Genomic DNA, 26,164 nt, shown 5'->3' on the forward strand with positions numbered 1-26,164 from the left:
AACTTTCTGGACTGTCTGTACAGCAGACATATTGTTTTATTTTTTATAGTTGCTAGTGTGTTGTTAATTTAGATACGCATTTAACCGCGTGCATCCGTTAATTTGGATCTGAATCCAACGGTTAATCCTATTTGATAACCCTACCAGCGCACGGGACTGGAGCGAAACGTTTATTTTTCGGCCCTGAAGATCTTGCTGTCTTTGGATCAAAATCAACCGTTTCTCAATGAGCGACACGGAGAATTCCAACACGGATTCCAAATTGGAATCTGTAGTACAGGTCATGTCATGGCCAGTGCATGATTGCACTTCTATTTATCGTTGTTTTTAGGGTGTATTGATATTCTCCTGTAAATTATTGATTGTAAATCATTATAGAAATATCAATAAGTTTATAATTATGTTGCCTAGTTGTAATTACAATAGACTTCTTCACTAGGGATGCTGATGGTTTGACACTTCGACAGAGATGCCATGAATTCTGCTCTCTGTTGTGTTATGAAAGTGTATGTATGTGTGCTCTGCAGAGTGTGAGGTCAGTGTTCTATTCTGAACACATCTCTCTGGTAGACAGGAGTGACTGCTGAGAAGCCACCTGTCCTCATGGCACTGTGCTCTGCTGGGCCCTGAGCATTAGTCTGTCTCTGAGGAGAGGAACTATCACAAATGAGACAGAGATTGCAGACAGTAAATTCAAAAGTGTTCACATTCAGTAGGATAATCAAATAGCCTCACACCTTTTCAAGCAGGTGGCTGCAACAGCTGTTCTCCCATCTTCACTGTACATGCTCTCTCGTTGTGTTTTGCCCTCTCTCTCCTATAAATGCTTCTGTGTCTGTATCTCCTTACCAGAGGCTGGAGGAGAGTGTGCTGTCTAAGGAGAAGAAGCTGACGGTCCGAGGCGCCTCCCCAGAAGACCCAACTACGTGTCTACCTGCACGGGTCCGAGAGATTGTCACCAAGAACCTCAACGAGAGCTGTGAGTGGCCAACCATCTGATTATAAAATATCACAGATGCATTCAAAGTAGTGTTCTGAATATTGAATGAAGTGCTGTGCTCTTCATTAATACATGTGGTTGTCTGCCACTCTCTCTCTCCCCACCCCAGCACCAGGAGCCATGTCCTCAGTGATGTTTGTCCATGAGGAGAACCGGGTGCTGCAGGTAGAGTTGGGAAGGCTGGAGGACCTGCTGGCCCAAAGCAGGGCGGACCGCGATGAGCTGGCCATCAAATACAACACCATCAGCGAGAGGGTAAGAGACAGAGAAGAGGAGGCAGAAGATCAGTAATTAAAAGATACAATTAGATTATCCAGGAAAATATAACAGGATTGCATGTGAAGCACATAACAAAATGGAGGTTCAGAATGAGAGAATTAAGGCATTTGGTGGGGAGTAGTTAGTGAGTTCAATTCTTAATTATTTTTTATTTATTTATTTTATTTCACCTTTATTTAACCAGGTAAGCCAGTTGAGAACAAGTTCTCATTTACAACTGCGACCTGGCCAAGATAAAGCAAAGCAGTGCGATAAAAACAACAACACAGAGTTACATATGGGGTAAAACAAAACATAAAGTCAAAAAATACAACAGAAAATATATATACAGTGTGTGCAAATGTAGCAAGTTATGGAGGTAAGGCAATAAATAGGCCATATTGCAAAATAATTACAATTAGTATTAACACTGTGCAAGAGATTATGTGCAAATAGAGATACTGGGGTGCAAATGAGCAAAATAAATAACAATATGGGGATGAGTTGGGTGGGCTAATTTCAGATGGGCTGTGTACAGGTGCAGTGATCGGTAAGGTGCTCTGACAACTGATGCTTAAAGTTAGTGAGGGAGATGTATTTATTATTTATTTGGGCTGGTTGTAGTACTACACTAACCTGACTGCGAGAGGCTGTAAATGTGGTGGGTTTAAATGCTTGACCCACCATTGTGGTCTCCAATCTTTCCCGTAAAGCAATAGTAGGTGGTGTTGCCATACACCAGGCACTGTAAAGACCAAGCAGGCCACAGTCACACGGACATTTGACAGACACATATAACAATTACCAATGTACCCCTTTCTCAATTTTCCTTTCATTATTTTATTTGTCTGCTCGGGATAATTTAGTCCGTCTCCTTGGTTACTAGGACTGGAATGAAGTGAAGTGGCATGTTGCTATGACGTTTGACACCCCTGGTGATTGTAAACAGGGGCTTTAGTGGGGAAGAGAGGGGGGTCAGGCCAGAGGGGGGGCTCAGTAGTATGGCGTTAGAATTTAGCCTTACTAAATGCGGCTGAACATGAGGACCAGTATGTTGATACCGATTCCGAGCTCAACGAGCAGCCTGCAAGCCTGACCACCGAGGTAGAGGAGCCTAGCAGCAAATGCAATACCCGCCCATACCCCACGCCGCCTGCTGACCAACAAGACCGAGAAAAGCCATGCCTAGCACCATCAGCATGAGGTTAACATTACAACAAGCCCCTGCACCTCCGTTACCCCAGCCACTGGCACCTGAGGACCTCTGTGATGAGGAACCAGCGCAGGTTTGTCTTGACACTTACCCGAGCCGCATTTTAAGTGGGAGAAAGCAGGCCTTTTTAAAGCACCTGGTTCAAGGTCTGCATTTGGTTGTGGTGCACGCTATGTCGTCTGAGGAGGCAATAGAGGACTTTTTCAATGTGTGTAGCTCTGTGTACAATTTCTTTTTGGAAACCCACGGTGGCTGCACAGTACACTGGGGGAAAACTGGAAATAATTCTTAATCAGAGATGGACTGGCCACCTCGCCACGGTGGCCAGTCCAATCAAGTGACAGCATCACAGAGATGCTTGGTGAAATAGAATCTACTCGCGCATATGGCACAGATGTGAGACTTAAGGCCACAGACTTATTGAAAGCAGTGACAGAGCCGAGCTTTAAGTTTATTGCTAACATGACTCACAAAATCCTGGGGCTCCTCGACCCTCCTAACAAGTTACTGCAGTCTGAGCTACTTATCTGCACACCAGTGTCAAACTTGTCTGCAGTACGTATGGGTGCGTTGAAAAACTGCGATGTGATGCTGAATTCGAAAAGCTTTGGGAGGCATGCCAGGGCACGAGCACACCAGCTCCAAGCAAACTACAGAGACTCATGAGTAAAACAAGAGTATGTAGTTGAAAGCACCGTGGGTCAGCATTATGATTTAATTCCTTGGTTTTCCCTCATGTAAGCCTGGTTGTTTGGCAGATTTCTGAATGTAATGTATAGTTACTTTAGGACTAGTTTTTTTACTTCAATGCAGGTTAGATTTATCTGTGATTCTTAATGTCATTGCTTGGTTTTTGTGGGTCTAATTGCTATTGATAGATATACAGCTTTGCGTTATTTTAAGGGTATAGGGACAGTGACCAATGTAGCCTATAGGTTGTCCTCTGGGGTGAGCCCTGACTCTTTAATCTTATTGTCCTGGCTGTCCACTTCAGTGGTGCTGAAATTGGCAGAGCATCCTTTCATCGCGCTGACTGGTGGTAGCCTTCTGTCCGTGGTCCTGAATCAACGGTGTGTGCTGTTTTAATGATCGGATCTTGGGCTACTAGTCTTCATGGGGCTTCTCTTCAACATTGCGTGCTTTCTTGTGTGCAAAATGACAGTTGTTGTGTACAGTCGTGGTCAAAAGTTTTGAGAATTACACAAATATTAATTTTCACAAAGTCTGCTGCCTCAGTTTTTATGATGGCAATTTGCATATACTCCAGAATGTTATGAAGAGTGATCATATTAATTGCAATTAATTGCAAAGTCCCTCTTTGCCATGAAAATGAACTTAATCCCCCAAAAAACATTTCCACTGCATTTCAGCCCTGCCACAAAAGGACCAGCTGACATCATGTCAGTGATTCTCTCGTTAACACAGGTGAGAGTGTTGACGAGGACAAGGCTGGAGATCACTCTGTCATGCTGATTGAGTTAGAATAACAGACTGGAAGCTTTAAAAGGAGGGTGAAATCATTGTTCTTCCTCTATTAACCATGGTTACCTGCAAGGAAACACGTGCCGTCATCATTGCTTTGCACAAAAAGGGCTTCACAGGCAAGGATATTGCTGCTAGTAAGATTGCACCTAAATCAACCATTTATTGGATCATCAAGAACTTCAAGGAGAGAGGTTCAATTGTTATGAAGAATGCTTCAGGGCGCCCAAGAAAGTCCAGCAAGCGCCAGGACCATCTCCTAAAGTTGATTCAGCTGCAGGATCGGGGCACAACCCGTGCAGAGCTTGCTCAGCAGGCAGGTGTGAGTGCATCTGCACGCACAGTGAGGCAAAGACTTTTGGAGGATGGCCTGGTGTCAAGAAGGGCAGCGAAGAAGCCACTTCTCTCCAGGAAAAACATCAGGGACAGACTGATATTCTGCAAAAGGTACAGGGCCTACATGTTTTTACATTTTGTATGTCGCAGTAGTATAGGACCAATACCGTGTGTAGCCTACTAAAAGAAGAAGGCAAACGTTCGCTCTGTTATTATTAATTTGCTTTATATACAGTTGTTGTGTGATAGGCTACTGTAAAGCTGATGTCAATACTATGAAAACGGCGGTCTCCTTTTCGCCCCCTCCCTGCTCTCTTGCTATAGCATGTGTGTGTTGCTCTCTGAATGGGCATTTACTCTTATCCGTGGCAGATTCAAATTGACTACTGTCATGTAGGAAATTTCACATCAGCTATATAGAATATGCACTTAGGCTTGGCTTACTGTAGATTTACGCTCATTGCATAGTGTCACAAATTCAACAGAAATGTAGCGTACAGTTCTAATAATTGAAGTTTAAGCTATGAAGCCTGTAAGAATCTTTGATTGCCTAGTGGTGCTCATCCTGTTGAGCTGATCTGTGCGTGTTGGTAGGCGCAAATTAGGTGTAGGCCTACGGCAGCTACGGCTGCATTTAGGTAACACTTGTATGTCGTAGTAGGTCCAATCTACCTTGTTTTATTAAGGCTCTAAAGCAATACTAGTTGTGCCCCCCCCCCCCCCCACATGGATTTAAAATGCCCCCTCAGGCATGTCATCCTGGAGCCGGGCCTGGAGGCCAGGAACATTCATTAGTGCTGCTTACAACTCCTCAATCACAGAGCCCGCTAAGAAACCATTTTGTTCAGATATGGTTAAATAGATGCAAATGGAACCATCTTGCACCATGCAATAATTATGCATTTGTAACAGAGAATTATGGTTAAAAATTTCAGCATGTTATTTTACTTTCTAGGGCAGACCACATAGCATACCTGGCAATCCCAAAGAAAGACAGTAAGCAACAGTGGTTACATATCAGTCAGAGTTCTAGTACTCTGAAGGGTAAGTCTGTGACCCCCCCTGTGCCACATCAACCCCCCAACCTCTCTGTTATGTGTTTTAATCTATATAGCTAGAGCATGCGCTCCGCCTGGAGACGGGTGACGGGGACCAGGATTCACCAGAGTCTCCCAGCCTGGCTCAGCAGAACGTGGACCTGCGCAAATGTCTGGATGAGGAGCAGGCGGCCTACAAGCGTAAACTCACAGCCTACCAGGAGGGCCAGCAGAGACAGGCTCAGCTGGTGCAGAAGCTGCAGGCGAAGGTATCACACTATGATGCGTGTGTTTCCATTCACCTCTATTTTATTTGGAGGGTAAAGGTTGTTTTACTAGTTCATTTGTAGGCCTGTAATTGTCTGCCAACCCTCTGTGGTCAACGGGTTGAGCCTAATGGCGTGTTTTTGTTTTTTTACTTTATTTTTATTGAAGAACACACAAATGAACACAAAACAGGTAATGGCTGTGTTTTATTACGGTTTTAATTTGGGAAGTGAGTTCATGAACCTCATAGATGTCTTCCTGTATGACATCACTGCCTTACAGACTCTCCTACTAAGAATTAAAACATTTTATGGTGACAAATAGGGACCTGATGCTGATTAACTAATGTAATCTATATTATGTTACCAGTCAGAGAGCAGATCACCTCACTGTGTCCTCCCCTCCAGGTCCTGCAGTACAAGAAGAGGTGTGGAGATCTAGAGCAGACTCTAGTGGAGAAGTCCTCGGAGCTGGAGCTGCACAGACTGAGTGTTCGTACTGTGCCACACCACTATGGAGACATTCTGAAACAACTAACCATGCCATTTAGTAAAAGTATTGAGTTAATCTGCAATTCACATCTGATGCATAACTGTCATTCTTATTTCCCTTTAGGGTCGTTGTGATATGTCCAGCAACAGTCACCATCGAGAAGAGGTGGATCCATGCGGCGACCTGGAAAATGCTCTGATCCGGTTGGAGGAGGAGCAGCAAAGGTTAGTGATTGGAATCTGCCTGGGCCAATCAGTAATGAAACTAATGGCATACAGAATTCAATGCAATTGATGCAATGCCGTGTTATGCTCCACAGGAGCAGCAGTCTGTCTGCAGTGAACGCCATGCTGAGAGAGCAGTTGGAGCAAGCAGGACTGGCCAATGAGGCACTCAGCCAGGACATTCGCAGACTCACTGTTGATTGGTCCAAGTCCAGGGAGGAGCTGGAGCAGAGAGAGTCTGATTGGAGGAGGGAGGAGGAGGTGGGTATTAGAAATGAGAGTTTTTGTGGATGGCTGTTTTCATTTTGAATATAAGAAACACTTCTCTTATTTTCTGTCACGTGCTATTTCACAATTCCTCTCTCTTAGTCTTTCCACAGTTATTTCAGCAGTGAGCACAGTCGTCTACTGTCCCTATGGCGACAGGTGGTGGGCTTCCGAAGGCAGGTCTGTGAGCTGAAGAGCGCTACAGAGAGGTCAGAACAACTAACTGCACAACAAACGGCATGAATGCACCCCATTTTATATTGTGACTTTGCCACTATATTTGTGCTCTATGTATAGTGGTTGTTGTGAATTTGGATTATTTCATATTTCTTCCTCTGCCCCTTTCCCCCTACCAGGGACCTGTCAGACATGCGTAATGAGCTGGCACGGACCTCCCACTCTATCCAGTCGTCCTGCTCCGGCCTTTCCTCCACGATGCGCAACCGGGAGGGAGGGGCGGCCCTGGCTCTGGAGCGGGAGGTGGCGCTGCGTGGGCAGCTGGAGCTGCAGCTCAGAGAAAGGGTGGCCGAGATGATGAGCCTGCAGACCAGGACAGACGCAGAGAGGGCCAAGCTCAATGCCAGGTCAGGGAGAGAGTTGAACACTGTGCTCAGTCATTGGCTGTGTATCAAATGGCACCCTACATAGGGCTCTGCTCAAAAGTAGTGTACTATGGGACTCTGACACTGTCTGTCTTTCTGTCTCTCTGTGTTTACTGAGTGGCAGCCTGGTCTGCCTGGTGGTGGTACACAAATCAGGAGGGTGAAGTGTAATGTGCATCTTAGAGATTCAATGGTATGCTAAGTGATTTGTGTGTGTGTGGTCAGACGGTCAGATGCAGTGCAAGAGGGGGAGAGGCTGAAGGGTCAGACTGAGGAGAGAGACCGAGACATGGCCTTTCTGACCAGGAGACTGGAGGTGAGATTGGCCTGTGTGACCCCAGCATAGAAACTTCCTGTAGCCATTTGCCATCAGTAGCCATCATACCCCTCCCTCCTCACTATGGTTATCTTCCTACAGGAGCAGATTGGGAACGATGAGACAGACATGCAGGTGATGAGAGCTCATACTGAAACACTGCTGGACACACTGAGAGACATTGCACAGGTACAGCAGTCTCTCACATACGCACACACACGCACAGCAAACTTTGACCAACCTCCACATTTAAACCCCTCCCTAGACTGTCCTGTCCGATGGGGACTCATCATCAGAGGCAGACCAGGAGAACACCGGAGCTCCTTTATTGGCTCTGCTCCATGGCTCCTCCCCTCACCGCTCCTCGTCACCACAGCAATCCACCTCTCCCAGCCGCTACTCCTCGTTGGCACCCGTCCCAGAGGCCAGCCTGTCTGCCCTGCGCTCTGCTGTCAACAGCAGACATCTCCAGCTGCAGGTACCCCGTCCACACTGTTGCAGCTGGACACATTAACACATCTTCTACTATATAAGTGGTTTTACTGTAGTCATTGAGAATTGAGGCTTCTTATAGCCGGCTTTATTACAATGTTACATTGTCCAACTTTCCTATACAAACATTTCCTATAAAAGTTGTCTTATCTCTTAATTCCTCTGTATCACTTTCAGTGTCCAGTGTTCAGTGTCCCACTCTCTCCTCTGCCTCTGTCTCTCTGGTCTACAGGAGGTCCGGGGGTGTCTGTCCTCTGCCCAGTCATCATTGCAGATGCTGCGCAGGCAGCTCGCAGAGGCGGAGTCAGCCAAGCGAGAGACAGAGCAGCGCAGTTGGACCCTGCAGGGAGAGAGGGATGGAGTTCAGAGAGAAAAAGACACCACGCAGAGAGAGAGAGACTGTCTGAAACAAGACAGAGACAAACTGGCTAGGTACAACCAGAAGAGTCCGCAAGCAGACTTATAAAACAAATTGGGTGATGGAAAACCCTTTAGGACCAGGAAGTGTCTTCCCTCAGTGCCCTGGTTAAAGAACAAGCCTTAGTATGCATGGAGAGAGGAGTAGCTAATGCTACAGATATTGTAAGCACTAGCAGTTAACTTTATTTTCAGGAAGCGCACATCTTTCCTTTCATACAGCTTTACAGAAATTTCGAATCACAATGTCCTGTTGTCCGCTGTGTCTGTGTGTCTGTCCTCTCAGTGAGAAGATGGCTATGGAGAAGGCAGCCCAGACAGCTCTGATCAAGGCCCAGATCCTGCAGATGGACTGTGAAAAGCTTCAGCAGGCCGTGACGTCGGCCCAGAGAGAGAGAGGGATCACGAGAGAGAGGAGAAGGAGGCCGAACGGCAGGAAAGAGACTGAGCCAAGGCTGAGACAGAGCGAGTGTGAGTGAGATAAGAGATGGAGAAAGTCAGCAAAACCAATTGACATCGATAGGGTGTGTGAATGGAAAACAAACCCAGTAGTCATGTCTCTGTCTCTAACCCTGTCCCTGGTCCCTGTCCCCACAGTCAGAAGCAGTGGGAGCAGAGTGAGAGCCGGGCGTCTGTCCAGCGAGGGGAGCTGTCTGCAGTGAGAGAGACCCACCACCAGGCGGAGGTGGAGAGGCAGCTGCTGGAGGGGGAGAAGGCCCAGCTCACTGAGGCTCTGACCCGGGTAAGACACACAGATGATGTCACTCACTCTCTGGATCCTCTTGTGTTTGGTTGTCACTATTTGGTCCTCCTTTGACTTCCTCTCCTTGAAAATTCACCTCTTAAAAGTTCACCCATCTTCTCTCTGTCCTGTATGTTTTCTCCTCTGTCCCCCAGGCTGAGAGCAGTAATGCAGAGCTCTCTCTGCTGGTCAATAAGCTTGACTCTGAGGAGGCTGCCCTCCGAGACTCTCTGGCCAAGATGGGCAGCATGAATGAGGGCCTAGCCCAGGACAAGTCTGACCTCAACTCCATCATCAGCCAGGTGGGACACAGTGGGACCAACACCTTGATCAACATTTGACTAACACTTGTGGGTGAAGTCATATAGGACTAATGCAAGAGTAACCATCAAAACAAAGCATCGCTCTGGCCTATTCTATAGGCTAGGACCTCTTCAATTCTGGCCTTCCACACCCGTTTACTCTCTCATACGTGTCCATGTTTCTCTCTCTCTCTCTGTCTCTCTCTCAGCTGGAGGAGGAGAAGGCCCATCTGCAGGCCCAGAAGCGTGAGGCGGAGCAGGAGAAGCTGACCATCAGAGATGAGCTGGTCCGATTGGAGCAGGACAGGCTAGAGCTGGACACCGCACACCTCGCCCTCCACCAATCACTGCAGGAGTCTGAGCTGAGCAGGGTGGGGATGGAGGCGGAGCTTCAGAGCCTCCGGGCAGATAGAGTGAAGCTGCAGGACAAAGTCACTCAGGTAAATGATGAGAATGGGAAAGTGGCATATGATAATGTGTCTTCTCAGCAAGAAAGAGCTTCAGTAATTAACAAAGAATGATAATCACTGAGTTCTGAAACCTCATTGTTCTGTGAATCTCTGTCTGTAAATGTGTACAATTTTACTGCATGTACCTGTGTATTTCTCTGCTGACAGTTGTGTGGCGAGGTGAGCTCTCTGGGGGTGGAGTTGGGCATGGCCCGGGGTGAGGAACAGACAGGGCGTGGCCCTGGAGGAAGTAGGGCGGGACAGGGCGGAGCTGGCTAGAGAGAGGGCGGGGCTGGTGGTCCAGCTGACTGCATCAGAGAGAGCGAACGCCATGCTGACCGAGGAGCTGGCCGCATTCAGGTGAGATCTGTGTGTGTGTGCGCATGTGCATGCATGTCCGTCTGTGTGTGTGTATGTGTGTGTGTGTTGAAGAATTGGTCCCTGATGCGTGTGTCATGCCCCTGCAGGTCGGAGCGGGAGGCCCTGGAGACCAGCCTGTTTGAGGTGCAGCAGCAGCTGTTGCAGCTGGAGTCTGACAGAGAGCAGCCGGAGACAGAGATCCAGAGCCTGCAGCTGCGCTGTGAGACAACCACCGGTGAGAGAGAGAGGGGACAGGAGGATGAGAAATGAATGACTTACATACAGAGAGGAACCAAATGAGTGAAAATAAGATGGTAGTGGCAGAGAGAGCATCAACAAGGAAGACGGGAGGATTGATAAGTTAGAATTAAATAATATTATTGAGGAGCATTGGAGCCATAGAACATCGGAAGAAAGAGGGGAAACCAGATCAAGTGTTAGTAAAAAGGAGTTGAGGAGATTGATGGAGAAATGATGCTATAGCCATTACATGACTGTATGAACACAGGTTCGAAACTGCTCATCATGTCCCCTATTGTCCTGTGTAGCGGAGCTGAGGCGTGTGTGTGCTGATGGGGAGAATGCACTGGCACAGAGTGAGCGGGAGAGAGAGACTCTGAGCCAGGCCCTGAGCACCACCCAGCAGGAGTCCCAGCAGGCCCTACGCACCGCCATCACTGACCACCAGGAGGAGGCAGAGAGACTGAACGCTGAGAAGGTGAGGGGGGGATGGGGGCCACTGTAGAAGTCTAGTTCTACTAGACTAGTTCTGTTTGGAGAGGTTTTTGCTCTAGCAGTAAGAATATTATAAGGATGGTTTTACTTGTATCCAGTACTATTATGATTATTATTTATGTTTCTTACTTTTGCCCAAGATGTCTCAATGTGTGTCTTGATTCTACTCAGTTGTTCATGTTCTTTATTTGGGCTGGTTAGACCCATACAATGAACATGAACAACTGAGTGTGTTTGTTCTCCAGGAGGCCCTGCGTCACAGTCTGGAGTCTGAACAGGAGGGGGCACTACGACGTGTCAGACAAGAGGTCGAGGAGCAGCTCCTCAGAGCCGAGAGAGACCGGGAAGACCTGAGAGATGAAGTGAGGAGTCTGCACCATGACAGAGACCAGAGTCTGCTACAGGCATAGACAGAGAAACAACAGGTCAGTCACATCTTAGAGACCAGACAAAGACACCATGTAATAGAGATCAGACTCTGTAATGAAGTGCAGAGAAAATACTGATAAGAGAACTTATATCCCCAGTTATAGAGGCCCTTTCTATTGCCCTCTCTCAGATGCTGTCCCAGAAGGAATCAGAGAAGGCTGTGCTGTCTGAGAGGGTGTCCATCCTGAAGGCAGAGCTGGGTACTGCAGCCCTGGAGCTGGATAGACTGGCCAGAGAGGCAGCGCATTACAAAGCCCAAGAGAGGGTAATTCTAGACCGCGTTATAACTCTGTGCCCATTCTGTACTATCATGAATTGTTCTAAAATACATTAAAATGCTAAACATGTATGTGTCCAAACTCTAAAGTCTCCTTGACTTTTGTCTATAGGCCTCAGTGGGAACTCTGACCATTGAGTTACTGGAGCTTCGCTCTCAGCTGGAAGAGGCTGGCAGTGTTCATGATCGGGAGCTATACAGGCTGCAGGAGAACTGCACTGACCTACAGACACACACTGACATTGCACTCAAAGAGGTGAGGTACGGTTAGAGTCAGGGATGGAGCCAGTGACCATTTCTGGTTCAACATTTCTTTACCACTCTCCCTAACTTCCTCTTCCAGTTGGAGGAGTGCAGAGCTTCTCTCTCAGCCAGTGAGGAGAGCCGAGACCAGGTGAGGCGGGACATGCTGGAGATGGAGAGGTGCCTCAACCAAACCCGGGACACCGGGGAGGGGTACAGAAGGGACGGGGTGGAGCTACGGCACACCTTCTGTGATGTCACCAAGGAGAGAGACACACTCAGCCTATCAAATGCAGCTGAGGGAGACACTGATAAGTGCAGATTCTGAGAGAATCAGGTAGAGCTTGGCTGCACACCTTCCACATGTTCAGTACTAGTATCACTGTGGGATCGTAAATCCTAAAGAAAGCATCTATACAAAAGTGTGTAATATTTGACATTTTATTTTTACTGAACTCTCACTGCAGTAGTTGCAATACTAATATTGTGTGTCAGTGTGAAGCATCAGTGTGAGGAGAAGGAGCAGCGGCTGGCTGTTCTGGGGGAGAGCCTGTCGTCTGCCCATAGAGAGGTGACGGAACTCCGCAGCTGTTTGAGAGAGGTCGAGAGGTCACGACTGGAGGCCCAGAGAGAGCTGCAGGAGCTACGCAGACAGGTCCGTCACACGGTCACATCTCTGAAATACTCTGTTTATAATTTGACATTTATCGGTTTACCTTAACTGCTGTAGAACACTATAAATAACTTGACTAGGCATTGAGTTTTTGCTGTCCACGTGATCATACCAGGAAAAACTCCAGGCCTTGGTTTAGACATAGTCTATAACTCCTCCATCCAATCACTCCATCAGGTGAAGGTGCTTGATGGAGAGAAGGAACAGAAAGGGAAGGAGGTGGCTGAGCTGCAGACGCGTCTCTCCCTGGAGGAGCAGAGAGAGGAGGAGAGAGGAAGGGAGATGTTCTCTCTCAAACAGAAGCTGGCCGAGGCAGACACAGCCAGGACCTCCATCAAGAAAGAGGTGAGGATGGTGGAAGAGATTGAGGAGGGTGTAGAGTGAGAGTTTAGGCTTGGTTAAACATAAAACTTAATCAACCTCCCTCTACACATCCCTTTCTGCTGTACCACTCTTTCAATCGCTATCCTTCCCTCTCTCCTCCCTCCCCCTCTCTTTCTCCTCCCTCCAGCTGTCCATCCTCCAGAGGCATCTGACAGAGTCAGAGTTAGGCTGTCGGGGTTGTGAGAGGGAGCTGACAGCCCAGATGCAGGAGGCCCGGGGCTGTGAGAAGAAGCTCCAGGATGAGGCCAGGAACCTGTCCCTGCGGCCCCAGACAGCCCAGGACTCCCTCACTCTGTCTAGCCTGCAGCTCAGCGAGGCCCAGGGCCGCCTGGCAGCCACCGAGGCAGAGCTGGCCAGGTCCGTAGCCGGACGCAGGGAGCTGGAGTTCCGCCTGGGCAGCCTGCAGTCGGCGCTGACCCGTACACTGGGCATCGGGCTGGGGGGCCGGAGCAGTGCCAGCTGGGGCAGGAGCCCCAGGGGGAGCATCCCACAGCAGCATCACACGTAGCCTCTCGCCCCTTGCCAAACATCAATGTGAAAGCAGGCTGTAATTAATTGTATTTACAGAGACAAACAAAATCCTGTAGAATACTTGATGGGATTGGAGTTATACTGATTGTAATTTTTTCTTCCAGATTTTGGAGGTTCGACCCCTGACAATACGTTGGGCTGCTCCAGGCTGATCTCCCCAGAACAGGGTGACACCCCCCTCCCCATGCTTCTGCCTCAGCTGGACCCTGAGAAGCTGCGCTGTGCCCTCCGAGACTTCCTCCAGGAGCTCCGAGACTCTCGAAGAGACAGGGTACTGTAGACATGATACATGGCAGTCCAGTATCATATAAACGTAAAGATTATACATTTTATTTACCATTCTGTAAGACACATTTATTAACAGACTGAAGCCTTTTTTCACACTTTTTTTACCTAAGTGATTTCTCTCAGTATTGTGCTAAACAATTGTACAAGAAATCTCTGTAGCACTGAAATGTGAATTTAGATGATAGAAAAGGTAATGGTCTGTCAGTGCATGATGGGGTTGTTGAAGTGTGTTCCATGTTGTTTTTTAGGACGAGGCTCGCTGCCAGTTGGGGGGGCTACAGAGCGAGCTGGAGGAGGTGACGGGGGAGAGAGACTCCGCCCAGAACCGCCTTTCTCAGCTACACAACACACTGCAGGAGTGCCAGAGGGTGAGCCACACACACGTGCACGGACACACACACAAACCATAAGAGGGCCAAGAGAGTCATTTACACAGTGAAGTCATTCACAGCCATCCAATGACCCAGGAAGGGCACACTTTATGCACACATTGGCATATAGACCTTGTCTGTGAATGCTCCAGTGTTGTGACTGTCTGTGTTTCTGTCCAGGTAAGCGTGGTGTTGACGGGCGTCTGAGCTCCACCCAGGCCATGCTCCAGCAGCAGGAGGAGACGGTGAGGAGGGGAGAGAGGGAGAGGAGGGCCCTCACTGACAGAGTCAAGGAGCTGGAGAGAGCCCTGCAGACTGCAGAGACGGAGAGGAAACACATACAGGTACACACACTGCAGATTGCAGAGACTGAAACACATGCACATACACTCACACCAACACATACTTACTGTATGTAGAAGAACTTCCCTGACTAGGATTATAGTGTCTGCTAACACAATGCTGCCCACTAACCTGCCAACACTGCCATATGGTGACCCTGCAGGGAGCATTAGGTGGGAGCAGAAAACTGACGGTGACTGTCATAACAACAGATGCCACAGAACACTGAGTAATTAAACACAACTCCATGTCATATCTCTGGCCAAAGCAACTCCATATGTCCAGTCCTCTAAGTCCAGCCCTCACACCACCCTAGGAAGCACTTTCCACAGCTGACAACAGAAGGAGCATGGGGAAAGAGGGAGAGAGAGAAGGACTGGCTGAGTGAATGGGAAATGGGTTAGTGGGAGAAAGTCCAAGGGGAAAGACGGATGAAGGGAAAGGAGGGTAGGTATTTATGATTATAGAGATTATAGTTAGGAGCTGCAAAATCAAATGGTAGAGAATTGAATAGACAGTATTTCTGGGGGGGGGGGGGGGGGGGGGGGGTTGAGCATTAGAGGGAGGGATGTGGCCAGCTGTAGATCAACTGTCTGTGTGTTTATGTCTGTCTGGCCTCCCTATGAGAGTGTTTGTGGAGCGTCTGTGTTTGCCCCTCGTGTCTAGTTCTATAGCTCTCTACAGCAGGGGTACTCAACTACTATTTGAGAAGGTCCGGTCACACAAAGTTCCTAAATGGAAAAGGTCCGGATGGATATTGTCATTAGTCTGCTTAGTAACAAACCCCCACATCATGACCCATGTGACCCCCAAACAGTTCACACGGTTCACACCCCTCTTGTTGGAGGAGATACATTTTTGCAGTTTTAAAGCAAATTTCCTGCAATTCTACACACTTTGCCTTGTCTTATGTGTACCTGAGTGACTCAACAAAATCAATGTAGTCGTTGCGTATGGCTGCTCTACAGTCTCCAGGCCTCTCATTAGACAAGCAGCCTTTCTGCTGTCAGACTGTGTCACATACTGGATCTGGATGGACTGGCTGGCTTTGACATGTGACCTTGATGTGACTGCCAGTCTGACAGTTTCAGATCTTTCTCTCTCACACTGTCTCTCTCACTCTCTCCTTCTCTTTCTGTCACTCTCTCATTCTCTCACAATGTCTCCCTTTCGCTCACCTCACTCTCTCCTCCCTCTCCTCCGTGTAGGACCAATTGAGTAAGCAGCATGTGGGCGAGGTGCGTCTGGAGGCTGAGCGGAGGCGCCTGCGGGAGGCCCTGGAGGCTGCTGAGGCACGGGGGACCAGGATGGAACTGGGGAGACGCAGTCTGGAGGGGGAGCTGCAGAGATTCAAACTGAGCCTGGGGGACAGGGAGGCCGAGAGCCAGGCCACCCAGGAGCACCATGACACACTACTCAAACAGGTAACACTCTTAGCCACATGTCTATGAACAGATACATCCCTGATGGAGGCAGGTCATGCTGAGATTTAACCAGATTCAAATGGAAATACACTTATACCGGATACACACTGAGACACTCAAAGCACTCATACACATTGTGTTCTGCATCTATCCCAGGTGGTGGAGGGGGAGAGCCGTGTGACGTCACTCCAGAGAGAAGTGGACAGGCTGAACCAGGCTCTGTCTAAAGTCCAGGAAGGAGAGGCCTGTATCAGAGAGAAGACCCAGAACCTCTCCCAGAGCCTCCAGGAGGCCACGACTGCCCACAGCGCCACCCAGGGGCGCCTGGCCGCACTGCAGAAGACCCTGGGGCTGGCCGAGCAGGACCGCAGGCATCTAAAGGTGGGTGGAGAGGAACCATTGATGGGACAGTAGGACTGAAATTAAAGTGTTTGTTGTCAAGGTTCATCCCTGTAATTTAAATAGGTTTACAGCAAATTGTAATGACCAGTGAATGGAGTGTTGCTGTGTTCAGGAACAAGTGGATGGAGCGCGGTCGTCCCTGGTGGAGGGGAAGAGAGGCATGGTGGCCCTCACTGAGCGAGTGCAAAGCCTTCAGACTGAGCTGACCCAGAGCGAGCTGAGACAAGGAGAGCTGGAGGCAGAGCTGGCCCACACACAGGAGGTGTGTGTGTGTGTGTGTGTGTGTGAGAGAGAGATATCTGTATAGCTGTTCCTTCACCCTGTCTGTCCTGTAGGCCCTGCGTCAACGGTCCGCCAGTCTGACAGAGGCCCAGCAGAGTGCCCAGTCTGCCCAGGCAGAGAGAGCGACTGCAGAGGAGAGGCTGCGGGGGCTGCAGAGGGCCGTGGCCATGCTGGAGACAGAGAAGAAAGATGCGGAGAGACAGGCTGTCCACCTGGAGAAGGACAAAAATGCACTGTGGAATATACTGGACAAGGTGAGACGAAGATAAGACCGTGAGATAAACACCAAACACAACAAGCATCAGGAATATACACTGAGTCTATGAAACATTAAGTAGACTTTCGTTTAATTGAGTTGCACCTCTTTTTGCCCTCCGAACAGCCTTAATTCGTCTGGGCATGGACTCTACAAGGTGTCAAGTGTTCCACAGGGATGCTGGCCCATGTTGACTCAATGTGTCGCATTGGTTGTGTCAAGTTGGCTGGATGTCGTTTGGGTGGTGGACCATTCTTGATACACACTGTTGAGCATGAAAAACCCAGCAGCGTTGCAGTTCTTGACACAAACCGGTGCACCTGGCACCTACTACCATACCCTGTTCAAAGGCACTTAAATCTTTTGTCTTGCCCATTCACCCTCTGAATACACAATCCATGTCTCAATTGTCTCTAGGCTTAAAAATCCATCTTTAACCTGTATCCTCCCCATATAGATTCATTGAAGTGGATTTAACAAGTGACATCAATAAGGGATTATAGTTTTCACCTGGTCAGTCTGTCATGGAAAGAGCAGGTGTTCATAATATTTTGTATACTGTTACAGGTGGGACACAGTGTTGGAGTCCATATATTTTAAACCATTTAAATTCAGGAACTACATTTCAATTCAATGAATGAATTGAAACAGAACAGGGCTACAGGTAGCTGAGTGAAAATGGAGGGAAACTAAACTTCCAGTGAACCTATCATCCTTCCACTCCCTCCTCTCTACCTTATCTTCCGCTGTATCTGCTGCTGAAGCCGCTTTCTATCACTCTAAATTTCAAGCTTCTGCCTCTAACCCTATGAAACTCACTCCCCTCCTCAAGAAACCAACACTTGACCCCTCTGACATAAAGAATTACAGACCAGTATCTCTGTCTATGACCAACTCTCTCGTTATCTCTCTCAGAACAATCTTCCAGACTCAGTAAGTAATCAGTAAGGCTTCAAGAAGGCTCACTCAACTGAGACCGCTCTCCTCTGTGTCATCTGTGACCTGCCAAAGCTGACTCATCCTTCTAGATCTATCTGCTGCCTTCGACACCGTGAACCCTGTCTGCACCACGTGCTCTCACCACTGGTGTCCCCCAGGGCTCGGTTCTAGGCCCTCTCCTCTTTTCTCTTTACACCAAATCACTCGGCTCCATCATATCCTCACATGGTCTCTCCCATCATTGCTATGTGGATGACACTCAACTACATTTCTCCTTCCCCCCTTCTGACACCCAGGTGGCGACACGCATCTCTGCGTGCCTTGCAGACATCTCAGCTTGGATGTCGGCCAACCACCTCAAGCTCAACCTCGACAAGACAGAGCTGCTCTTCCTCCCGGGAAGGCCTGCTCGTTCCAAGACCTCTCCATCACAGTTGACAACTCCATGGTGTCCCCAGACCCAGAGTGTAAAAAACCTTGACGTGACCCTGGACAACACCCTGTCGTTCTCTGCAAACATCAAAGCAGTGACTCACTCCTGTAGGTTCATGCTTTACAACATCCGTAAAGTACGACCTTTCCTCACACAGGAAGTGGCGCAGGTCCTAATCCAGGCACTTGTCATCTCCCGTCTAGACTACTGCAACTCTCTGTTGGCTGGGCTCCCCGCTTGTGCCATCAAGCCACTGCAATTTATCCCGAATGCCGCAGCCCGCCTGGTGTTAAACCATCCTATGTCACCTCGCTCCTCCGCACACTCCAATGGCTTCCAGTCTAAGCTCGCATCCGCTTCAAAACCCTGCTGCTTGCCTACGGAGCAGCAAGGCGAACTGCCCCTCCCTACCTTTAGGCTATGCTCAAACCCTACACCCCAAACGAGCACTCCGTTCAGCCACCTCTGGTCTCTTGGCCCGCCCACCCCTAAAGGGGGTCAGCTCCCACTCAACCCAGTCGAGGCTATTTTCTGTCCTGGCACCCCAATGGTGGAACGAGCTTCCCCCTAATGTCAGGACAGCGGAGTCCCTACCCATTTTCCGAAAATGTCTGAAACCCTACCTATTCAAAAAGTATCTTAAATAAATCCCACGGCACTTGTCTTTTCCTACTAGCACTGACTTTATTGAGGGAAAAAGCAACTACTTTATTGAGGTGAAATGTACTTTCTACGACTGTGATAGATGGTTATCTCACTTAGCTATCTTGAGATGAATGCACTAATTATAAGTCACTCTGGATAAGAGTGTCTGCTAAATGACTAAAATGCCAAATCTAATTTTCAATTAAAATCCGGACTTGACTGAATTAAATATGAAATGGACCCTAACCCTTGTGTTGAGTGGTACTGAGGTAATTGTGACCATTTGGGACGGTCTCTTCTCAGGTGGAGCGTCAGAAGCTGAAGACTGAGGAGGGTAGCATGCGTCTGTCTGCAGAGAAGGGCCGCCTGGATCGCTCCCTCACCACCGCCGAGCAGGAGCTGCAGGACGCACAGAGACAGATAGCACTGCTACAGGTGGGCAGGGACTAGTGGGGAGAATGTAAACCCTAGAGAAAGGCAAAGAAAGGGGAACTTTACTTCAGGGTGGTAGCAGTAAGGTGACAGTGACTGTCATGAGATGTGGCTGTGTGTTTCCTCAACATGTGGATCATCTTATTTCCCCTGCTAAATTAGCAGAATTAATGACGGAGTCAGGCATTAGTTAGTCATTTAACCTTCATTTAGTTTGTTGATTTTCTGTGTGGGTCAATGTGGTAATGAAACAATCAATATTTACATTACACTTTTTCCTAGGCACACGTTAGTATTTTTCTGGGGTCAAACTCAATTTGATAATGCCAAGCATTCATCAAAGTCAGGTCCCATAGACTTAGCATATGATTGTAATATAAAAAACAACCCCTCCCCCAACCACCAGTAAACCACAAATAACCTAATTTACTGAGGTGATTAGCTGATGTTATTTGGTGATTGGCTGATGTTATTTGGCTGCTTTGTGAAAGGAGGAGTTAACTTTTTCTATGGTGAGTGTCTCAATGTCTGGTGTTTGTCTAGTTATTGCTATAATAGAAGACCAGGCTAATTTCTACTTTGTAGTTTTAGTCTGAAATTCTCTGTACAGATAAGTGAGGGGTTAGTCAGGTGAGACAGTGCTTTTGTTGCAGATTATTGTACTTTCTTCTTCATTAGTTTGACCCTCCCAGAGCGCTTGTCTGTTATTCCCTGAGCTCCGGGGGTCGTGTTCACTTTAAAGCCAGCCAAATGAAACCCCATGCAAGCGTGAGTTGGAATCACTACAAAATGGCTGTAGCCTCAGGCCCTCTGGATCGAAATGCATCTGCTGCTAGTTAGACGCCTAATGTTGAGCAGTTAAGCAGAATTGTTTGTTCTTGATCTGGACCCTGATGGTGTCTGTTACGACTGAAGTTTTATAAGAATGTGCACAACATCCTTGATATACATTGAATACATAAATTACATGATATAGCTTAGCTAGTAGGCCACTGTTGAATAGTTATTCTACTGTGGAGTCTTTGTTTGCTTTTGAATTAATTTGAAACGACATTTCCATAAAGAAGTCTGAACTACTGAATAATAACTTTATCAAGGTCATGGATGTGAGCCATGAGAGTGGCCTTTCCTAGTCGTTGTGTCATCTAATCAAGAAGCAGATGTCAAGTGACCACCACACAGGGGCTATTAACCATTTGTCGTCAGACCTCTCCCAGCCCTACCAGCTGTGTTTATGGTGTCCCATGTAGCATAGTCGCGGCACCCCTGAAAAATCGGAATTCAAAAGAAAAATATTTATCAAAAACAGTAATTTTTAGAAAAAAATGTTTTTTACAAAAGGAGTGCACTGGGCCTTTACCTGTAGGGCAGGAAAAAATAATAATCTGCATATCCACTTTGGCAAAAAAAGGTAGTTGTATAATTAAGAACATTATCTTGCATGATTAAATAGTTGGAATTGTAAGAGTTGTTGCCCAGTCCCTTTCTCTGTGATTGTCATTCTAATAGAATACAGAAAGAACAAAACCCTGTCCTCAAACATTTACATCAAAGGGTGCAAAGTTATGGGCAAAGACACAAAACATCCACATCAAATTAAATATTTTTCTTGATCAAATAACATGGAAAACAACCAATTTTTGTGCAGTATTAATTTAACATCCTTATAAATCACTTATTGTAAATGTACATTACTGTATTGTACATAGGCTGGTCATCTAGGTTTGTACCTGTAGTCTTTCCATCACCATGAAGAAAAACAATGCACAATACAGTAATTGAGTACATTCAGACATCAAATGGTTTGTGATGATGGGATGATGTGGCTCAGTTGGTAGAGAATGGTGCTTGCAATGCTAGGGTTGTGGGTTCGATTCCCACGGGGGACCAGTATGAAAATGTATGCACTCACTACTAAGTTTCTCTGGATAAGAGCATCTACTAAAATGGAAAAGGAATGAATAGACCATTTCAGTTTTCACATAGAAATAAGTTGCATTTGCAAAGTATTTCAAGAAACTGGAAAACATAACAAAAATTATTTTTATATTCCACAAGTATTATCAGATGAACTTTTTTGTACAGATCATTATCAGACTCAAGATACAAATGCTGGTAAAGACTCAAATACATTTAGTTTTTTTATCACAAAAGTAGTGCACTGGGCCTTTACTAGTCCTGTATTAGCGGACTGATATAGACGTCTTCAGCGTGGGCATTTTTTTTATTCTGCATCCCCAAACTACTTCTTGCAGCTATTACATTTACATTTACGTCATTTAGCAGACGCTCTTATCCAGAGCGACTTACAAATAGGTGCATTCACCCTATAGCCAGTGGGATAACCACTTTACAATATCTTTTTTTTTTTTTTTTTTTTTTTTTTTTTTTTTAGGGGGGGGGGGGGGGTAGAAGGATTACTTTGCTATGTAATGTTGACATACCTCTTGTTAGCACCTAGAAAACTACCCTAAGTCTCTGACTTGGTGTTTCTGTGGCCCAGTGACTAACACTCCTCTCTCTATCTGTGTATATGTTTCTCTGTGTATCCAGGCCCAGCTGGCTGAGATGGAGCAGTCCCACAGTGAGAGTGAGAGCTCTGTGCGGCAGCGTGACGAGGTGCTGCGTGAGGTGGAGAAGCTGAAGGTCGCCCAGAGGGAGGCAGAGAGGATCCTGGCTGCCCGAGACAGAGCCCACCGCCACCGGGTCAAAGGCCTGGAGGAGCAGGTATGTACAGCCAGAAGGTCAGAGGTTAAAGGGCAAGAAGACAAACCGTGAATGTCTGTGTGTCAGTCCCTGACCCTCTCTGTCCGTCCCACAGTTGTCCACTCTGAAGGAGCAGCTACAGCAGGAGATGAGGCGTAGACAGCCCTCTCTACCCACCTCCCTCATATCTGGAGGGAACTGAGCACTGAGCAGCGCTCCATGTGTCCCTCCATGGGTACTACAGTCCACTAACAGCTCCGGAACCAGTATCACATCATTACATTTACATTGTATACCACATCATCAGCTCCTCTGTCTTGACACACGCATCTCCTCCTACTCAGGGAGAAACTCAGCGACACCACGGGAAGAGACTGTGGATGATAGAAGTGTAGTCCAGTACAACAGAGGAGGAATGAGATCCTCATCTCTGCCAGTATACAGTTGACCTGTGTTCCCTTCCACACACACACCAGCAGACCAGCATACAAAGGGAGAACAGTCTAAGTCACTGTTTGAGCACTAGGCAACAAATTGATCGGCCATATGACGGAACTACTGTACCATCCATCTTGCTAGTATTTGGTTGAGATTGACCCAACTATTTTGTCTGGACCAATAGATGGAGTGTGTGTGTCTGTGTACACTACCGGTCAAACGTTTTAGAACACCTACTCATTCAAGGGTTTTTCTTTATTTTTTACTATGTGGAATAATGGTGAAGAGATCAAAACTATGAAATAACACAAATGGAATCATGTAGTAACCAAAAAATATTTTATATTTGAGAGCCACCTTTGCCTTGATGACAGCTTTCCACACTCTTGGCATTCTCTCAACCAGCTTCACCTGGAATGCTTTTCCAACAGTCTTGAAGGAGTTCCCACATATGCTGAGCACTTGTTGGCTGCTTTTCCTTCACTCTGTGGTCCAACTCATCACAAACCATCTCAATTTGGTTGAGGTCGGGGATTGTGGAGGCCATGTCATCTGATGCAGCACTCCATCACTCTCCTTCTTGGTAAAATAGCCCTTACACAGCCTGGAGGTGTGTTGGATCATTGTCCTGTTTAAAAACAAATGATAGTCCCACTAAGCCCAAACCAGATGGGATGGCGTATCGCTGCAGAATGCTGTGGTAGCCATGCTGGTTAAGTGTGCCTTGAATTCTAAATAAATCACAGACAGTGTCACCAGCAAACCACCATCACACCTCCTCCTCCACGGTGGGAAATACACATGCGGAGATCTTATGTTCACTCACACCACATCTCACAAAGACATGGCGGTTGGAACCAAAAATCTCCAATTTGGACTCCAGACCAAAGGAACATTTCCACCGGTCTAATGTCCATTGCTCGTGTTCCTTGGCCCAAGCAAGTCTCTTCTTCTTATTGGTGTCCTTTAGTAGTGGTTTCTTTGCAGCAATTAGACCATGAAGGCCTGATTCACACAGTCTCCTCTGAACAGTTGATGTTGAGATGTCTGTTACTTGAACTCTGTGAAGCATTTATTTGGGCTGCAATTTCTGAGGCTGGTAACTCTAATGAACTTATCCTCTGCAGCAGAGGTAACTCTGGGTCTTCCATTCCTGTGGCGGTACTCATGAGAACCAGTTTCATCATAGCGCTTGATCGTTTTTGCGACTGCACAGTTTTCCAGATTGACTGACCTTCATGTCTTAAAGTAATGATGGACTGTCGTTTCTCTTTGCTTATTTGAGCTGTTCTTGCCATAATATGGACTTGGTCTTTTACCAAATAGGGCTATCTTCTGTATACCACCCCTACCTTGTCACAACAAAATTGATTGGCTCAAACGCATTAATTCCACAAATTAACTTTTAAGAAGGCACACCTGTTAATTGAAATGGATTCCAGGTGACTACCTCATGAAGCTGGTTGAGAGAATGCCAAGGGTGTGCAAAGCTGTCATCAAGGCAAAGGTTACTACATGATTCCATATGTGTTATTTCATAGTTTTGATGTCTTCACTATTGTTCTACAATGTAGAAAATAGAGCAAATTAAGAAAAACCCTTGAATGAGTAGGTGTGTTCAAACTTTTGACTGGTACTCTGTGTATGTATGTGTGTGTGTGTATATATATATATATATATATATACACACACACACAGTGAGGGAAAAAAGTATTTGATCCCCTGCTGATTTTGTACGTTTGCCCACTGACAAAGACATGATCAGTCTATAATTTTAATGGTAGGTTTATTTGAACAGTGAGAGACAGAATAACAACAAACAAATCCAGAAAAACGCATGTCAAAAATGTTATAAATTGATTTGCATTTTAATGAGGGAAATAAGTATTTGACCCCTCTGCAAAACATGACTTAGTACTTGGTGGCAAAACCCTTGTTGGCAATCACAGAGGTCAGACATTTCTTGTAGTTGGCCACCAGGTTTGCACACATCTCAGGAGGGATTTTGTCCCACTCCTCTTTGCAGATCTTCTCCAAGTCATTAAGATTTCGAGGCTGACGTTTGTCAACTCGAAACTTCAGCTCCCTCAACAGATTTTCTATGGGATTAAGGTCTGGAGACTGGCTAGGCCACTCCAGGACCTTAATGTGCTTCTTCTCGAGCCACTCCTTTGTTGCCTTGGCCGTGTGTTTTGGGTCATTGTCATGCTGGAATACCAATCCACGAACCACTTTCAATGCCCTGGCTGAGGGAAGGAGGTTCTCACCCAAGATTTGACGGTACATGGCCCCGTCCATCGTCCCTTTGATGCGGTGAAGTTGTCCTGTCCCCTTAGCAGAAAAACACCCCCAAAGCATAATGTTTCCACCTCCATGTTTGACGGTGGGGATGGTGTTCTTGGGGTCATAGGCAGCATTCCTCCTCCTCCAAACATGGCGAGTTGAGTTGATGCCAAAGAGCTCCATTTTGGTCTCATCTGACCACAACACTTTCACCCAGTTCTCCTCTGAATCATTCAGATGTTCATTGGCAAACTTCAGACAGGTATGTATATGTGCTTTCTTGAGCAGGGGGACCTTGCGGGCGCTGCAGGATTTCAGTCCTTCACGGCGTAGTGTGTTACCAATTGTTTTCTTGGTGACTATGGTCCCAGCTGCCTTGAGATCATTGACAAGATCCTCCCGTGTAGTTCTGGGCTGATTCCTCACCGTTCTCATGATCATTGCAACTCCACGAGGTGAGATCTTGCATGGAGCCCCAGGCCGAGGGAGATTGACAGTTCTTTTGTGTTTCTTCCATTTGTGAATAATTTCTTCACCTTCTCACCAAGCTGCTTGACGATGGTCTTGTAGCCCATTCCAGCCTTGTGTAGGTCTACAATCTTGTCCCTGACATCCTTGGGGAGCTCTTTGGTCTTGGCCATGGTGGAGAGTTTGGAATCTGATTGATTGATTGCTTCTGTGGACAGGTGTCTTTTATAAAGGTAACAAGCTGAGATTAGGAGCACTCCCTTTAAGAGTGTGCTCCTAATCGCAGCTCGTTACCTGTATAAAAGACACCTGGGAGACAGAAATCTTTCTGATTGAGAGGGGGTCATACTTATTTCCCTCATTAAAATGCAAATCAATTGATAACATTTTTGACATGCGTTTTTCTGGATGTTTTGTTGTTGTTGTTATTCTGTCTCTCACTGTTCAAATAAACCTACCATTAAAATTATAGACTGATCATGTCTTTGTCAGTGGGCAAACGTACAAAATCAGCAGGGGATCAAATACTTTTTTCCCTCACTAAGACAGGGAATTTTTACTAGGATTAAATGTCAGGAATTGTGTTAAACTTAGTTTAAATGTATTTGGCTAAGGTGTATGTAAACTTCCGACTTCAACTGTATATACACTGAACAAAAATATAAATGCAACAATTTCAAAGATTTTGAGGTACAGTTCATAAAAGGAAATCAGTCAATTGAAATGCATGTATTAAGCCCTAATCTATGGATTTCACATGACTGGGCAGGCTGGGGAGCCAAGCCCAGCCAATCAGAATGAGTTTTTCCCCACAAAAGAGCTTTATTACAGACGAAATACTCCTTAGCACAATCCCCCTCCCCCTCCTCCTCCTCAGACGATCCCACAGGTGAAGAAGCTGGATGTGGCGGTCCTGGGCTGGCGTGG

At 46.9% G+C, this 26,164-nt stretch overlaps 1 pseudogene across 1 annotated transcript; it reads left to right on the forward strand.

Moving 5' to 3' along the window:
- The first annotated feature begins 226 nt into the window (after positions 1-226).
- On the forward strand, positions 227-22,250 carry LOC311133702 (annotated as a pseudogene). The gene is made up of 38 exons: positions 227-280; positions 853-979; positions 1,110-1,255; positions 5,404-5,595; positions 5,762-5,785; positions 6,001-6,084; positions 6,209-6,309; positions 6,405-6,570; positions 6,679-6,785; positions 6,933-7,160; positions 7,404-7,494; positions 7,597-7,683; positions 7,760-7,972; positions 8,219-8,418; positions 8,690-8,874; positions 9,001-9,145; positions 9,301-9,447; positions 9,657-9,887; positions 10,065-10,256; positions 10,364-10,491; positions 10,805-10,974; positions 11,237-11,416; positions 11,551-11,685; positions 11,810-11,953; positions 12,041-12,277; positions 12,436-12,595; positions 12,791-12,958; positions 13,125-13,531; positions 13,633-13,799; positions 14,065-14,184; positions 14,367-14,531; positions 15,738-15,953; positions 16,110-16,334; positions 16,468-16,617; positions 16,691-16,891; positions 19,214-19,345; positions 21,896-22,069; positions 22,164-22,250. The product of its transcript is annotated as an uncharacterized misc_RNA (transcript).
- The last annotated feature ends 3,914 nt before the right edge of the window (positions 22,251-26,164 follow it).

Source organism: Coregonus lavaretus (genome assembly GCF_964263955.1).
Source record: "Coregonus lavaretus genome assembly, chromosome: 8".
NCBI classification, from domain to species: Eukaryota; Metazoa; Chordata; class Actinopteri; order Salmoniformes; family Salmonidae; genus Coregonus; species Coregonus lavaretus.